General features: G+C 40.8%; 1 protein-coding gene across 2 annotated transcripts in view; it reads left to right on the forward strand.

Moving 5' to 3' along the window:
• Window positions 1–9,856: 9,856 nt before the first annotated feature.
• The window catches only part of LOC136420924 (retinoic acid receptor alpha-like), a 141,521-nt gene continuing 135,708 nt past the window's right edge, over window positions 9,857–15,669 (forward strand). The window contains exon 1 of one of the 2 annotated variants that reach the window (XM_066408054.1): window positions 9,857–9,938. The gene's annotated coding sequence lies outside the window, so the exon portion shown is untranslated. The remainder of the gene's footprint in view (window positions 9,939–15,669) is intronic. The other variant, XM_066408056.1, reaches the window with a different exon arrangement.

A 15,669-nucleotide genomic window follows, 5' to 3' on the forward strand; every position in this document is an offset into this window, starting at 1 on the left:
TAACCAGTAATATCTCTCACCTGCTTACGTTTCGATGTCTGTCAGATATCTTCCTCAGAGCTTCTAACTGGAGTGCTGCTTCTCGCCACTATATTTATGCGATGTATGTGGCGCTTTTGCGGCAAGAACACAATTCCAAACGTGGCTAAGTTGTATCCCCCTCGTCCCGGTTCGTCACCGGGGTTGACTTTCTTTAGCCTCTACCAGGCCCCGTCCTATCGCTGGGAAAATCGATCAATTGGATAACCCGTTATCCTCTTTGGCTATTACCATGGCCCCCTCCCAGTTTAGTACAGTCTTGTTTCTAGACTTTCTTTCTGGCAATGTGGTCCGACATTTTCTCTTTAAGCAGGTGAGAGACATTACTGGTTGTGTAAAAGAAAACTGCAATACCCAATATTCAACCAACTTGATGAAACTATTTTCGGGAGATGTTTTTGTTCACATTGACTGGTATGACGTTACATGTGAGACATTTTAGGCTAAAGTAAAGTTGGCGGTCTAACAAGCCGTTTTTCGGTTCGATAGCAAGGCTGCACGGCGATGGGTCAATATGTGTGCCGATCATCAAACAGGTAAAGATATTATCATAGACCGCTCAACAAATAAAGAACATTTTTTTACATTTTCGTGTGTTTTGTTGTCTTTTATACTTTTCATCATGCATCATATTCCGATTTTGGTCGCTGTATGGTCCCTCAGCGCTCGCCGTCTTGATAAAGGGAACGTAATGAATGATATCATCCAGACGTCTCTTTCAACAGGTGTTTAACGCTACCGAATGACGTCATGAATATCGGGTTACATTGTGTTGACACGGAACGACAATGGGAAAGCAAGCTATTCCTAATCTCCAAGCAGATGTCGGAAGGCCAGGTTGTGGCGTTTTCTGACTGCCCCTTTTTGATGACAAGTCGACAACTTAGAATCTAAAGGCTCTGGGCTCGAATCAAAAGCAGGCCCCAATGCGTTAATGGGGCAGGAAAGGCACTTAACATCTATTTCCTCACTTCACTCATGTGAAAATGAGTACCTAGGCTAGGGGCGTCCCTCGGCCAGGACGGTAAATGGAGGTCCCGTGCTTAAGTAGAGTCACACCTAGAGCACATTAAAGAACCCACCACGCTAATCGAAAAGAGTAGGGGTCCTTCCCGGTGTGAGTGGATCAAACCTTACAGTACAAACACACGCAAACACGATACTGTCCTACACCATCCTGGCGGTTTCCCGGTTATGCGAAACAAACAAACACATTTAAATGCTATGAATCCTCCCAACATCTGCTTGGAGATTGCTGCTCCTTCCAACAAGGAGGAGTTACCCACTTTTGAGTCCAGCCGTCTGTCAATGTTGGCGTATAGCCCAGTACCGCAGACGGTTCCATATCGATTGACGATGGCGTGGCTTTTCATAACGTGAGGAAATGTAGTCTCTACCAGACAGGCTCCTCTGCGGGCTTTAAAAATAGTAAAAATGGGCCAAACAATGAGAATGACCGGCCGATTTCTTCAAGTTTTCCATGATCCAGTACAGAGAGGATTCGAAACTACAATATGTATCGACCCACAAAAGTCTAGCTTCCATCGGGCTCCCGAGACGTGGCTGGAAAGAGAAGACTGGGCCAAATAGACAGATAACATACCAGAGGAGTTGGCCAGCCGATATATACAGTCCATGGCGTGGTAAACTGCACATCTAACGTTATAGGCTGGCCAACTCCTCTGGTATGTTATCTGTATATCTGGCCCATTTCTACACGTTGCTGCCACCGCCGTCTGGATCTAGTCTATGTAAGTATAACGCAAACTCCAGCTGTCCGGGGATTTCTGTCCCCTCCCGGCCTTGGGCGGCTATGCGGTTACAGGGCGGCAAGCCGTTACAGGAGCTTGATTGAGTTCAGGCTACGTCTGGATCCCGGTAGAGGTCTGCAACCTCGCCATTAGTCGATTTAGAGGAACTAGACGTACAGAGTCATTCGGAGAACTTCCGTATATATAGGCTAGCACAGTCGTTATGAAATCTCTCGGGATCGTCTCAATGAGCAAACCAAAGGTGAATGGAAACGACGGAGGATTTGATGTCAACAAATTCGGAAGATTGAACTGTTCAGACTGAGCGATTAGAGTGCGTTCTTCGATAACAAGGCTGTCAACTTCTCATCAAGCAAAGCAGATACGGGGTAGTCTGGCATCCATCCGTATATCGTATAGCTCCCTGGTCAGTATCTAGGGGCTCTACCAGCCCCTGCGGGTCGCTGGGAAAAGAGTAGAAATTGGCCAAATAGAGTCAATTATATGAAGGGAGTCGCAGGCTACGGAGATAAGGTCCAATATTGCAACCCTGGATGTTATTACCCCCCATGGCCAAAGTCCTCCGGCAAATGTTCTCTCTAAGTTATAGCCGACGCGGTTAGTCTGGTAGAGACTAGTCAGTATCCAAGATTAGAAGCTATTGCAAATATCTGAGAGACCAGGGAGCTAAATACAGACTGATAACGTAGTGTAGGGGGGTCGCGGCGTTGTCAGTCATAATTATGCACATAGAATGTAAACGTGATCATCTGAACACAACCACAATGAAAGTCTGTACAATCTGTCAATTTTGTACCTCAAATATAGTACAAGATGATGGGCACTTCGTCGTAGATTGTAAAGGTCGAACCTCAGGCTGAGGACGTAGCCAGTAGTGCAATGCGACTGGCGGGTTTTTCGCCAAGCATACCGGATCACCCCTACTCTACTGTATTATATACTGCTAATTGTCGAAATATCCTATTCAGTTATATTATATAGTAAAGTCCCTCACTTTAGATATATGAGTATGCACTGATCAATTTATATTCCTCATGCGATCTGCTAATCCGACTGCGCGCCCCGAGTACAATCCGATGATTTTCAACATTACCAAGGCGAGAAGAAGCCGAAACGATTTGCTAGACTTGACTTGTACTGTACCAGCATATGTGTATGCTTGTAAACATGTCTTTGATGTAACCCGTACTTAGCTCAGTTGGGCGAAAATGTACAATAAAGGTATTCATTAATTCATTCATCCAATTATTCCCTCACTCACTCTCTCTCACTCACTCACTCACTCACTCACGCACTCACTCACTCACTCACTCACTCACTCACTCACTCATTCGCTCATCTATTCATTTATTCATAAAATGATGACATTGAAACGCCCACAGTGAAGTCTGCAGTGGAGGCTAACGTACTGTAACCAAAGAGAGCCAAACCGATCAGTACTATTCAAAACGCCACACAGAGTATTCCACGAAAACCTCGCCTTGTACCAGGAATGACGCCTCGGCTGTGTATTAAAGGGGAAGTGGGTTGCGATTTCTTATGTAACTCAATGATTTTCGCAGTATCGGTGTCTGCCAGACAGAATTAGTCTTCTTACCTAGGCCTAGGGAAATTAATGTCGCGTTTTTTAATACGGCCCTGGAAAACTTAGGGTTGGTAGGTAGGGATCCTTTTTTCTCTTTTTTTGTGTGTTCCTTTTGAGATTTCAGCCGAATTGATCCAACAAACACAGTTGAATAATGTAAAACTGCATAAGGACAATATCATATTGTAATCATGCGGGTATTACATTGTAGGGGCACAAGTCGGATGATATTCATAAACTGAACAAAGAAGTACAATATTCACTTAAACTGTGTGAAATGAAAATTTGCAAGACTGCTTGGAAGTCTGTTTTCTTTAATCTCCAAACAGATCTCCACGGTGCGCCGAAAATATCGTATATATGCTAGCCAGAGAAGATCCGGTCAGCCGGAAAATATAAGCTCCAGTCGTAGGGGCGAACTGGATGGGTTGGGGCGGACTGGAGCTTACCGGCTGACTGGAACTTCTCTGGCTAGCATATATACGATTTTCGGCGCACCGTGGAGATCTGCTTGGAGATTATGTTTTCTTAGTCACTCAGATATCAGATCGAAAATTTAATGTCTCTTGCCAGCGGTAAATAAATAAAAAAGTTCATTTTTACTAAGGTCGGTTGGGCAACCGGAAACACAACATTTTTTCCCTAGGCCTTACTTTGATATCACATACTACTTGACTCCAAATCAAGCCAACGGTTTCCATGGATACGTTGTGTCTTGTTGTCTCGACTCTTAAGCCAAACTTGGTTTTCTCTCCCTTCGCTACTAACAATTCTGGTTTATTCACAGCTCACCACAAAAACGACCATAAAACGCCTCAAAAAGACAAACAATTCGAAGCGCATATGTCTGCCTGGATAAAGCTAGCGTCTCATGGCCTTGGTGATATTGACTATAGCTGTGAGCCGTCAAGCCGTACTTGGACATGCGCCACCAGATAGATCTCAGGGCATGAAACGATGTGTGATCGCGCACTTCCGTTACATATTACTGCAAAATCGATCTGTGAAAAGCACCTGGCACTACCCTATCTGCATTCCGCACATGAACTCACGTAAAGCCGTTATATAACGTTAAGCTTTCACTTTACTGTACAACAATTGAATAAGATACAACGTATGGCTACTTATATTGGGTGATATATAAAACTACCTGTGTCGGAGAGGATTGGTAAGTATTGCTCCTCAGATGCAGTGAAAGAACATTTGTTTTGAAAATATATTATGATATCGCGTTAGGTTCAACCAACAGCACACATCGAACATGAAATATGCTCTAGTTGCTTTTTGTTGAACTTCTCTTGACTTCAGTGAAAAATTGCAGAATCAAGTTCGCTATCTATATGCAGAGCGAAGTGCACAAGTCTTGGCGCCAAAATCATGTTCTCGGCCTATTCAAATCAGTCACTGAGAGTCTAGAAACTTCTTATAACTTCCATCTCCGACATTTCAATGACTCTCTCCTCAAATCTAACTTTCCAAACATTTTCTTTACGTAAGATTATAATAATGTTTAATGCAGCTTCGTGTCCGACGGTTAATTGCAAGTGGCAACATGCTAATGTACATTAAGAGACAGTGAATATAGAACAGGTGTTTGATATGTAAGATTCAATACTGTACGATTCTATACTGTAAGATTGTATTCATTATTGTTATAGTCGGGTTTATTTCTGCTTTGCAGGCAACGGAAGACTAAATGTCCCAAGTTTGGCGTGATAAGATTTGTTTTTGGTAGGAAGATCATTTTGAGGGTTATTGACATAGGAAAAGGTAGGGGAATTTGTAGCAACTGTTTGAAGTATAATATGGCAGGTTACGTAAGTCAGACAATTGAAATTCAAAGAGGTGTTCACCAAGTCGACGGAAACCTGTATTTTCGAGGATTCTGAGAAACACAGAAGAACTTTATTGAGCGACAACTGTAACGGGTACAATGTATGGCAATTTGTAGATACATAACCATCGACTATTTCTAATGTTCAACAATTTCAAAGAACTTATCTATAACATGAATAACAATCGATCACGCCATCCGCTGCTGCAACCGATGTGCATTCTAATGACTAAAACAGTATACAATGTAATGATGACGATGATAGTATTCTGTGTAGTATATGATGATAGTATTCAATGTAGATGTAGATGTAGATGTAGATGTGTCAGGAATGTAAAACAATGTCTCGTTTTTGCATAGAGTTGTATATAAATTGGCCTATATAGGTTACAGTTAGATATATAAACAGGGCAGGACAATATCATATTGAATATCTCTGTCTTGGTATGCAGCATGTTACCGGACTTATATACAATCGATTTAGACAATTTCTGCCGGTCTTGTCATAGGTTGGAAATCCATTATGAAGTGGAATTCGTTCTCAATATCATTAAGACAAGCTGTTGGACACAGTCTCTCCTTGGCTGGTGCCATAATGTCGGCCCTTTTCTATTTGTAGAGAGTGCGCACTAATCCTTACTTATACATACATGTATATCCATAGCGCTGTGTAACGTTGGGGGTGTGGCAGGACAGATCAGTGTGTGTGTGTGTGTGTGTGTGTGTGTGTGTGTGTGTGTGTGTGTGTGTGTGTGTGTGTGTGTGTGTTCTCCTGCCCAGCCTTTTACGCCATAGCAAGGTAATCACAATTGAATTACTGATAGCTATGGACGTAATGTGTCTATTTGTGTGTGTGTGTTTCTGGGTGTGTTTGTGTGCTTAATTTGTGTGTGTGTTTTGTGATGTATGCATATGCGTTTGTGTGTTTATTTGTTTGTTTGTGTCTTATACTTTTAGCATAACTGTTGACAATATGGATGGCTTGTGACTATGGTACGTGGTTACGTATTGCTACAGTAGAACTGTGTTATGTTTGTCTAGGATCTAGGAGGGCGCCACCTACAGTACAGTACTAACGTCATCATTTTCGTCATCGCACCCAGACCGCGCATGCGCAATTCACCACTACGCCGCACGACATTGCACTGAAGTGGGTCAATGTCTATAAATGGAGTCGAGTTTGACAGACGAAAACAGCTCCTTATTTTCTGACAAACCAGAGTAAACTAGTCTGTCTCTTTTAGTAACGTAAAAATCGAACGTTAGCGACGTTTTTATGGCGATATTTGACTGGGATAGAATTTGACTAAGCCTGACCGTATCATACAAAAAGTCTTAAGAATGATCAAATAAATGAAAATATTTTGGCAAAAAAATAGATTCTCACTTGCTAAATTATCTAGATTTTGGTGACTTTGCACGACGAAGAAATAACAATAGATACAGAGTGTGTTTATATGTTGATTTGAATCAACTACACTGGAAACACCGACTTGCATGCGTTAACGTTTGTCCCAAATCTTTCGGACACTCCGTTTATTGGGAAGGAATAGCCGCTAGTTGATTTTCATTCCAGCCACGTTTTTCAGCGATTCCAAATGGCTGGAAATTAATTTATTTAGAGCCTACGTGTTCTATGCAGGGTGCGAGCCAATTTTTCAGAATGCCAAGGACCATTGGCAGAGGCACCCGACCGGGCCGCGACCATGTGACCTTTATTCCGTGTCCTCAAATACGGGTCAGCAATGACGTAGGAGATGGGATGTACCACTGGGCAGGGGTTAGAGTAAAGAGAAGAGAAGAAGAAAAATAACTTTATTGCGCGACAACTGCAACGGGTACAATGTATGGCAATTTGTAGATGCATAACAATTGGCTATTTCTAATATCTAACAATTTCAAAGAACTAATCTACAACATGAATAACGGTGGAGATAATCGATCTAATAATGTACACTCCAACATGTCCAATGCTCTAAAATAATATACAATGTAATGGTAACGATGATAGTATTCTGTGTCAGGGATGTAAAACATTGTCTCGTTTTTGCATAGAGTTGTATATAGATTGGCCTACATAGGTAGATATATGAACAGGGCAGGATAATATCATATGGAATATATCTGTCTTGGTATGCGGCAGCATTTTACCGGAAGAGAAGAGAAGACCAGTAGAGTAGAACAGAGTAGAGTCAAAGTAGCTACGTAGATTTCTGAGTAGGGCAGAGTAGATTTCTAAGTTTCGACAAAGCGAAAAAAACCGGAAAGCATGCAATTCACAATTAGACTAGACATAAAACTACTCGACCAACCTCTGCTTGGAGAGTAACTTGTAAGTGGAGATAGAGCTGGAGGGTTTTCCACTCCAAGCTGAGATGAAGCATGATGCTTTTTCAAGTAGCTAGCCTGTGGTGCAGTATGCGACTTCGCTACGGCTCGCGTTTTCAGCTAAGCACCCGGGACAGCACTTCAGTTTGTTTATAAAAACGCCACAAGCTAAGTAATATGGTAATTTCATCTTCGGTTTTTAATGTCCAAAATGCAAGACAAGAGTTCCAAATGTAAAAGAATGTCCAATAAGTAATATCCTTCTAATATCCTCCCTTCTAATGGACTTTTCTCCACTCTCTGCAAAATGTGATAACGTTACAACAACTGTAGAATGTACAGTTAATAGTTTGATTTTGACAGATTAACGTGTGTGTGTGTGTGTTTAATTCTTTGTTCTTATTTGATGCTCTCTACCTATCGTCTCTCTCCCTCTACAGTTATATCCGTCTCTCAATCTTTCTCCATCGCTTTCTCTCTCCCTCTATCAAACTTCAAGGAAACTCTACAACATATTCTCGTGAAAATATTGAGCGGTCATATGAGTACTAGTGTCAGCTTAAAAGTTAGAGACCAAGGCGATAACCACAACAGTGTCGAGTAAATCCTGTTACGATTAGATATTTTTGGCTCGACTTTTATAAACGATGTGATATTGACATGAGCAACTGAAATGGTTGATTCAGCTGGCACTTTGTTACAGCAAGCAGTTTCCAATATCGGGTCAGCACTTTATGCCACCGTTATCTCTTCAAGTTATTATCCAAAAGCTGATAAGAAAGGAGACAGTCATCCGCATCTTCCTACGCACTTGAGCTGGTCTGGAAAGAGCTGGGTGAATAGAAAAATATTTTCACAGAGGGAAATTTTAAAACAAGCTATCTACGCAATATGGAGGACGTGATTGACCTATAATACCTGTTGTATTTCGCTGCTCTAATGATACTGTAATAACTTGTTGTAATATAAGTAAGTCATTAAAAAACAAAATTAGTCATTATGATATAATGATATGACGTTATACACATACTGATGGTTTGCAAACCAATCGTATGTTATCATAATATAATGATATAACATTATACACAGACGGATCGTTTGCAAACCAGTCGCATAATCTAACACGATGCGCATTATCTATCTAATAATTATCTATAAGTTTATAGAATGAGAAGGACGAGGATACGTGACACCGCAGCACCCAAAAGCAGCCCCAACATTGACCACCAATCTCTACAGGCGGGGCTAAACCGTTTATCCTGTCATGGCATATCTCGACCAGCCAGAGACAGCTTTACAAACGTTTTCATTATCACACACGTAGCCTCCACATCCTTTTTAATCTTCTTTGAGTGAAGCTAAGCCTTGATGATGACGACAGTAACTCTATTTGAAGGCAGGAAGACAGCGATTTTCCCTTCAACCTTCCCCACAGCCCCACGGTCACATCAGCCTATGAACGCCAGGGTCATCTAAGGACGGGAAAGATGAACAACCGGAAAGCGGGATCGTTTGAGGACATGCGAACCACCACGTAAGCACAAGGGCAAGTTCAGCCGAACATAAGGGGTGCACGTGGACAATCCAGCAATGAATACAAGAAGCTAACAAACAGTACCGATTTAATGTTTGAAAAGGATGACGGTTTCCCTTCCCTTTACCCTTCATTTCAGGCTTTATGGCCCTTTACATGCCCCTTATTCGTTCTGAAAGATGGTGCAAAGGTCGGCAGTACAGACCGCCACCAGCTCTTCTCCGTTCGGATGTGGTTAGTAGTACAAAAGCGTCATTTGTCGGAGCAAGAAAGAACTGCAGGAAATGCTGATCAATGCAACCTGCACCTGTGTGCATTTTCTGCTGTCGTTTTTGTAATGTTTTTGCAGTGAAGCTTGTGAATATGTCACAACAGAAGTTGCCAACAATATTGAGCAAAATTAGTATGTAGTAAGAAGTAAACCCGAGTACACTTTTTTTTAATTGCAAAGTTTGGTTTTCCGTGTTGAGCTTTCCTTCTTGATTTTGGCATTGATATGAATTAGAAAAGCCAAAGCCAGAGTATGCAACAGGAAACACTGCGGACATATTCACGGGTTTATTGGTTCACTAGTCACGATGCATTTCGACGATAATAAGCGTTATAACAACAACAACATCCAGTGGTTTACCACGCTGAGCACAGGTGCATGAAACCTAGGTAAAGTGCAGATTAATGTTTTATCGCTAGATGTCGCTGGTGAGTGGTGTCCCGCCCATGACGTCATCTTCTGGGGGTCACCGAGGGGACGTGACCTGCCATGACCCAAGATTCAGGTCAGGCAGTCAAGAAACAAAGTTTTCTCGCCAAATTCGTCAATTATACACCGTTTGTTGCGCAAACCTGGTAAGTTGGGTTCTGTAGATGTTGTTTATGACTTCTAGGATGCCCACGGTTTGTTGTTATTCGCAATCTATCGATATTTTTAAAAGTAAACCGAGTGACAAGACGTAAACAGAGGACCGTTAGGGGGCACCGCGTGGGACCCTCATGTTTACAAGTTGTCAGTCTCAAAACTTTTCGTAAAGAATCGACCTAAGATGTCTATGTCTGTCACATTGCTTCAGTCTTAAGTTCTTATCAGTTGTCTTGGAATGTTTCGACATGACTTGAACAACAAGTTTGGCGTTGGCGTGCGTGAAACCAGACGTTCTTCAATGTGCAACATGTTGCAACAAGTCCCGGGTGCAGTACTGTCAACACTCACTGGAGGTCATCATTGAGCTGTCACTTTATTAGGCGAAAGGACCGCTACCAGTGTCAGTCTTTTACCCACAAATAAAAGAAATTGCTTTTCACATTTCTATAGCAAACGCTGACATGGCCATGGCAGACAGACCTGCAAGGACAATTTGTTAGCAAAATCATCTTCATATCGACGATGTTGATCAATATTAGCCTCTACCAGGCCCCGTTCTATCGCTGGGAAAATAGTAGAAATCGGCCGAGGTAGTCCGCTATACAGGGTAGTCCGCTATACAGTGAAGCTCCATTATCGACTATTTTGCCAGCGATAGGACGGAGCCTGGTAGAGGCTAGATCAATATTTCTATGATAGTATGAATAATTATTCAAAGAACACAGCTTTGCATAATGTTTGCCTTATCCCTGGCTCCTAATATGGTCACTTTTGATTTTTTTGCTACTATTAAATCTTTTCCGTTTTCTTTGAGATCTGATGACTAAATTTTGAATTTGCTTCCAAGAAAAGAATATGTACCAGCAGTATGATATCAATAGATGCCAACAAACAATTGATATAATTAGAATGGCTTTTGAAGGATGGCGTTGATATAATATGTCATTTTGTATGTAAAGCCGGGCCTGGACCAGAGCTCTACATGTATCATAAGTTGGCCTGGAGTGATGCATGTGCAGCTTCAGAGGATTCCAGGCTAATTCTGCACAAATCAATATGTTCTATGTTGCTGCATGCCCAAGTCTGGTTGAAATTGATAATAATGTTTCTGAGAACACATTATTAAGGGTGTATGATGCATGGTGTGTTTGTTAATGTCTCTGTACAATACAATGTTTTATACTGTAAGGCTTGATTATTACATGAAGATCAAGGTTGTACTTGCTGAAGAAAATTTTTTTTTTTTAAAATTTGTGAAGGAAATTGATCCCCAAACTAATCAATATCTTACAAACAATTTCTTGGACTAACTACTGAAATTTCCTTTTCCGTAAGGTATTTTCTAGGCAAGTGAAAAATTTCAGTTTCAATCAGTAACATTAGGATTCTACCAGATGTATGTGTATGTTAATAGCCTATTTGTCCTTTTTTCAGTTATTTTTTTCTCACTTTGACATTCTTTTATTATGGTCCAACTGATCACATAGTCTGTGCCATCATCGCACAATCGCAAACTGATGGCATTTTTTAGATAGTTGTGAATCCAAATGTCTTGTTAAGCAAAAGGCTGCCTTAGATCCTTGTCCGTGGTTCATTGTATTGAAGTCTGCTAAAGATCCTACGACCGCGCCGTTTGGTGATTTTCTTGCCAATCTTTCTTCTTGTAGAGCCCCAGTTTGAGCCTCGACCCATTTAGATTGTCCCCCAGTCTGTGTTTTGCCATGGGATAGACACAGGACCAGTGAAAAATGGGGAGAGGATGGGATATAGGGACAGGCTTTTAGTAGTGTTAGAATGACAAATGATTCTGACCTAGTTTGTACTGTGTTTTATGCCACATTAGAATTCATCTCAGGTACATTAGTATTAGGGATGGACCAAATATTCCTGGGGGGGGGATATAAGTCCACAAAAATTCCATTGGGATATTGGGTGTGGGAAAGGTGTTGCCATATTCATTTGACTTTGAAATCATTGAAATGGATGTTTGAAACTTTTCTTTTGCAGGTGTTTAGACTACTTTATATCTTGAAATGTTTGAGGTGGTTTTATTTTTGCGTTGCCATCGAAATGATGACGCCGCGACTAAAGGTTTTTTTATTTTTCCTTAGTTAGTTATCAAGAATATGCTGTATACTAGTATTACTAGTGGACAGTTATAATATCTTAGCATACGTTACCTACACAAATATCAAAGTTCACCGGTGCACCCACAATCAAATATTAAGTGCACAGCTCAAATTTTGGGTGCACAGAAGTGCATTATATGCACCTAACATTTCGAGCCATAATTTCTATTTGAGTAATATGAACAGTTTCTTTTCTTCTTGTCAGTAAGTTAATGGATCTACATGTCTACAAGTTATGATACCAATGCATCAGTATATCAGTGATGGTGTACCGTGATATTTGTAAATAAACTATATCATACAGTTAAGTAGCAAGTATGTAACAGATTGTTACTGCAATTTATGACTTTGTGCAAACTTTTTAAACATGATTTACTATCGTTAACACTCCAAAAACAAGAATAAAACCCCCTTTCATATAGCTTAACAAGGTGGGAGACCGCTAGATTGATGACAATCTGTGACAAGTCCCAAAGAAGTGACAAACGTTACCCACAGGTACGTTTAACAGCACCGTAATGTTAGTCTCACATTTATCTCTGAAGACATACAAATGGCTACATAAATTGTGGCACAGGATCCATAAACATATAATTCACATGCTTCATGCTCAAAGGTTCTTTCTTCTTCAGGGGCAACATCCTGACTGTTTCTGACTTGGCCTAAAATCTCCTTCCCATAGGGTGCCATGCCAAATTTCTTCATCAATTATGCAAATTGGATGCTAATTTGCATAATCAGATCAAACATTGCTTAAGCTAACTACATACCAAAGTAAATGATGATCCGTCAACTCCTTCTTCAGTTATTCCCTTTCAAAGTTTCTAACAAAATCAGCCCATGCATTTCCAAAAAATATGCTAGGGGGCCCAAACCTACATCAATCACTCTCTGCCCCAAGAGCAATCTACCACAATCACAGCATCTCTAGAACACGAGCTATCACAACACAGTTGGTACATGATTTACTTGTCTTCATCTTGCCAATACCTACCAACAGGCCAAAGATCCATCCACAACTTCTTGAGTTATGCTGTTCACAAAGAAACAAACAAGCAAACAAACACACACACAAACAGACACACAGCCTCTTGGTAATAAGAATTAAATCCAGTGGTACGTACAAAACATGATGACCATACATGTGAGCATGCACTATACTAGTCTAGAAAGTTTTTTGAATAGACTCAAATTTCAGCTTTCTGACTTAATTCTGGTCTCCTCTTTCCTCAGCCATTGATTTTATGTTGGGAGGTGAAACATTTTAACCCCTCTACATCACATTTGGCAGTGGTGTTACACTGTATCAATCCTAAGACCCTACTGTAACACAGTAACTTTCACTTATTCTATTTCTTTATTTCTTTATTTGGGTTCTTCACTATGTGAAAGGGAGGGCAAAACAGGTGCCTAATTAGCATAATTACTTCTTAAAGTAATGAGAAGACAAAGCCAGGAATTCTCCATCTTTCTTTCAGTATTGAATTTAACTTTATCACAGCCATCTCGTTTAACCCTCTTCCAAAAGCCTAACCCATAACTAATATGAATTCTGTGTACTCAGGCAACATTAGAAGGTAAAAGGTTAAACAATCAGCCATATAGCAAGCCACATGCTGAAGATAACAACACACATGTACAAACCATTTTGTTTGACATAACTGTGACATAAAACAGACGTTTTTACTTGACATTTACCCTCCTTCAAAGCTCGCGTCCAAAAGAGTGATTTATCGGCCACCCTTGCGGCACGTGTTTGTCCATCCGTTACGGTCATTTATCCGCCCCTCCCACCATTGGTCAGACCTTGGCTCAGCTGTAGACGGCGGGAGCAATACACGGGTCCACTGGACCGAAACGCCGCCGATCGAACAAGGCCTGCGCCGCATGAATCCACCCGTGGTTTGGAAAGAAGTGATTTATCCGAAACAGCGCCCAGCCCATATTTCTATGGTTGGGAGATGACAAGGGCAGGGGTAGTGTAAGACCTTAAGTCTGACTGGAATTAAAGAGCAACATTACTGTGCAGTAGTAAAAACTGGTTGCTAATAACCTTCAGTCTGCTAAGTTAGCCGTTTTGCACCAAATTTGTATTGGTTACTGGTTTAGGCAGCAGGGAGAAGGTTAACTCTAGAACTCCAGAGTCCAGCAAATTTGAAAGTTTATTTTTGTGGCAGATGAAATAGCCTTCATGACACTTCTGGCCAAACACCAAAACTTTAGAGAAAAATTCAAATGATTTCATCATTATTTGATTCATAATCATCCTGACCACGTATCAGTGGACGCCCACGCATGAATAGGTTTTTCTCTGTCTTTTGTCCGTTGCTAGATATCAGAGATATATCAGAATACGTCATGTCAGTATCTGATATTTCCGAGAACAGAAGATATCAATATGGTTTTATTCTGCTGGAAACACAACTTTCTGACAGACCATTTTTCAGGATATTTGCGACTTTTTGTTGGTGATATTAAATGACGTATGTTGAATATAATATTACACTATAAATGCTGTACATTTCTCTTGAAAGATGATGATTTTGACAGTTATTTCTTTAGAATATGTAACATCAACAGCTGAAAAGAACTTATTCAGAAAATTTGCCGTAAAGCAGTGTAAAATTCTGTTATCTCATATTGCAGGTGTCTCCGAGATACACTAAATTGTGCAATATTCAGCTTATTTTGTCTTTGATAAACGACGGAGCTTACGGTAGGAAAAATGGAGTCAAGTTTTGATTTTCTTAATCTAAAGATTAATAACCTTAAGGCTCTTATATTGATTAAGCACTCTTTTTTCTAGGAGTGCGCCAATTTCAGGCAGCCGGCTTGATTAATAAATGATACAATTGACGGAATTTTAATTGGAATATATAGCAAAAGCTGATGGATATTCATGGCTGGACATTTGTCACCGAGGATCAGTGTCAGATATTCCTACCCCGATGTTTATAATTATGCATCCAGGGCTCAAAATACTCGCCTGGAATCCATCTTATTCTAACTCCTAACATTTCATAGCCTGGATGCCAGACCCCCGGTCTCTAAAATATCTATTGTGTGGGGTACGGATTTTAGAGATTAGGGGTCTGACATTTCACTCGTTTAACCTTCTCCCTGCTGCCTAACTCTGCTACTTCAGTATGCTAAAGGTAAAAAGCTCCGCTGCAGAAAAGTCCAGCACAGTTGATAGAGGAACAATTCGCATTTGAATATTTGCCTAAACTATAGGATAGAGTTCGCTTTGATTGGCCTTGGCTTGAGTCGCACAGTCCACAAAGCGGCAGAGTTAGGACAAGCGTTCAGAAGTTTGACTCCCCGTTTTACTTAGCTCCTAAGAAATATTTGATTTCTGAAATAATGTACGAAGTAAGGACCAAACACTTGAATGGAAACCGGGCACAGGCTATTACTACTGATCAGAGGAGCCAACTGGAGATGGGATATAGATGGATTCCAGGCTACGCTCAAAATACCATCTGCATGAATAATATTCTTCTGGTTAGTGCACTGGGAAAGGTACAGCTATTTCTGGTCTACCACCACCTAACTGTACTGACTGTGATAAAGAAATATAACATTGATA

Source organism: Branchiostoma lanceolatum, chromosome 15 (assembly GCF_035083965.1).
Source record: "Branchiostoma lanceolatum isolate klBraLanc5 chromosome 15, klBraLanc5.hap2, whole genome shotgun sequence".
NCBI classification, from domain to species: domain Eukaryota; kingdom Metazoa; phylum Chordata; class Leptocardii; order Amphioxiformes; family Branchiostomatidae; genus Branchiostoma; species Branchiostoma lanceolatum.